The sequence below is a fragment of the Dichomitus squalens genome (assembly GCF_000275845.1).
Source record: "Dichomitus squalens LYAD-421 SS1 unplaced genomic scaffold DICSQscaffold_23, whole genome shotgun sequence".
NCBI classification, from domain to species: Eukaryota; Fungi; Basidiomycota; class Agaricomycetes; order Polyporales; family Polyporaceae; genus Dichomitus; species Dichomitus squalens.
The window spans coordinates 102,174-104,994 of NW_006766905.1; positions in this window are offsets into that span (position 1 = coordinate 102,174).

Consider the following 2,821-nt stretch of genomic DNA (forward strand, 5'->3'; position numbering starts at 1 on the left):
CTTTTGTCCACGAATGACAGCCTGGTCGATGCGTCAAATCCATATCCATTGTATAAGCAATTGACGAGACAGACATTCCGCGCACACACTCACCAAGCTCATCATTTTGACTCGCCCCTCTCACGGCTCGACGCCACTACGGTGCTCTCAATCTCTGTGCCCGACTCGTTACTTATAGTCCTGAAGGCGGTCTACTGACACCCCAGAGTCGCATGTCTGCAACTTCTTCTGGATTCCGGTCGGCTCTGAGCGTTCACGAGAATGTGGGAGCGGCCGATGACATGGTAGCTGTCCGACTATTGTTGCGCTGCAAACGTAATGGAGATGAACATGAACAGCGACCCGGGCCAGCGCTGGCGGCAGCGCGAGTGTGGATCCGGATGTGGTCTGTGCGCTTGGCGACGCCGGCCCGGCACGGAGTCTCATTGGTCGGCGTTGCAGTATATAAAGGCTCTGCAGACCTGTCCGAGTCCTCGACTGCAATCCCTGTCGACTCCTCTAGTAACTGTCACCTCCTATTCTCACCTTTGTCCTTCTCACCCTTGTCTTTGTCTCAAATAAGGGTATCGTGACCTCGGCCGCTCGCTCCCTTACCGTACAAGTTCACGTTCTCTCGCTTTTGTCTGTTACCGTTCCTCTCGAACTTGCCCCGAGCTTCGCGGGTGTGCCGCCCATGTTTTTGATCCTGTCTGTAGAACCAGAGCTGATGGGCGTCAGAATGGGACCTGGGTCGACCTGCGATATCCGCGTCGTTGGAGAGGCATCGTTTGAAGTCGCGGTGACGGGTGTGAAGCGGTCGATATCGCTTTGTCAAGGGATGGAATAGCACAAGACCCGTTCAACTCAGTGCTGTAGCATATTGCGAAAGATGTGTGCATTCATATTCTACGAGCCGATGACACCGTAAACGTTGCCGCCCTACTTGCGCTGGACATTTAAAGGTCTACACGTTGCAAGACATGGTGAATTGCTCTCCCAGCAAGAGGCGCAGTGGGTGTCATTCATGCTCTCGAGCCCCACCTCTACCTTTGCCTCTTCAAGCCGGGATGGTTCCTTATCCTCCGTGGGCGCCCATTCCATGTCCGGGTCAGGGGTGTCAAGATGGACCGGCTCTGCTAAGGACGCGAAAGAGCGTGGGAGCGAGCAATTGCCAGACTGGACTTGTGTGGCAAAGTGGATTGCAAGGGACGCAGATGCATCCGACTGGCGAGCGGAATCGTAGTCGACTTGGCGCAGACTGAGGATGAAGCGTGAAAGGAGGATTGAAGTGAGCCTATTTTTGTGTTCGCGGTGTGCGTGCGTGCAGGTCAGCAGCATATTCACATCTGCTAGCAGGCGAAGCGGAACGTACGCGTCTGCAAACATGCCCGCAGGTGTTGTGGTGGATCCAAACTCTTTGCGCTGTTCATGGGACCGCTGGTGAGAAATCTATATAAGCAACGAAACAGTGGCGAGAGGTACCTCAATGCTTTCAAAGCCAAAGTCGATGGTGTTGAATGATGCAATCACCCTGAACAGCGGTGGGCACAAAGTCGGACACATGAATGGCTGGAACCATACGACCACTCACAAGAAATAAAGACTTTCTGAGCATCGATTTCATCCGCAGACTAGCGTTAGCCTATTCTGTCTTCCCAACGGAAGACATACGCACCAGTGTAGAACATAACAGAGGTCAGAGAAGGTCCTATCTCGACGTCACGAAGGACCCTTAGGGTTGGGTGTGCATAGCGCAAAGTTATGATGAAAACGATGCATTCCTCTATGATGGTACTTCCACGGGCCAAAAGCATGACTGGACATAGATGCGTTAGTAAACGTCAATCGTTGCTGTCGTTCTCTCTCACGCCTACATACGTGCGAGGTGAATCCAGGAGCATGCATACCGGGTACAACATGTATACTCACGTTATTTGGAGTCTCATAGGAGTGTGTAACTTCAGGCCACAATTATATGGCTGGGGTTGGTTTTCTGCATCAGCAAAATGTCATGGTCTTGAATGTGGTCTTGGGGTACTTGGCCAAGTACTCCAAGACCACCAAGTACTCCAAGTACATCAAGACCAATGGACTTGGTCAAGACCGTTGGTCTTGGCCAAGCCGGGTGGGTGGTCTTGGCCAAGACCATTGGTCTTGACCAAGACCACTAAGACCATTCCAAGACCAGAATCAAGACCAGAGCCAAGTACATGCTAGAAGCTCATGCTATAAAAGACTATAGCTCAGTTTTAAGTTGGATCATATCAGACATAGTTAGTCTCTAGCATGGTGATGTACAGCAATACAATGATTAGCGGATATGTGAAGGAAAAAAAAAGACACCAGCTAAGATTGAACCAGCAACCTCTAGCACTGCCATATTCAACCACCATTTAGACCACTGCACCATATTGACTTGTAGATAGATACGTGCACCATAAATATATGGTGCATTTGGTTGGACTTGGAAAGAATTGTCACTACTCAGTACTGCAACAATGCAGTTTCAAGGCTAGTAGTGTTACCTGTTATGAAGTTAAGGGCCACTAGACTTCTATTGATCACTACTGTACCCTGCAATAGCATATGTAGGGTTGTCATTCTAATATTGTAGTGCTATAATGGAAGTAACATGGTCTTTAAGCATTGAACACTATAGTAGGTCTCATGACCATTCTTATCTTGAACATATACACAATTATGCAGTTTATAAGATCATTACTAGACCATATCCTTATATGATCTAGATACTCTTATATTGATTTAGACAAGTTGACCCTTAACTCTAAGTTGCTTAAGCACTTAAAGACAATAGTCTTCACTCTAAGACCGTGGTCTTGGC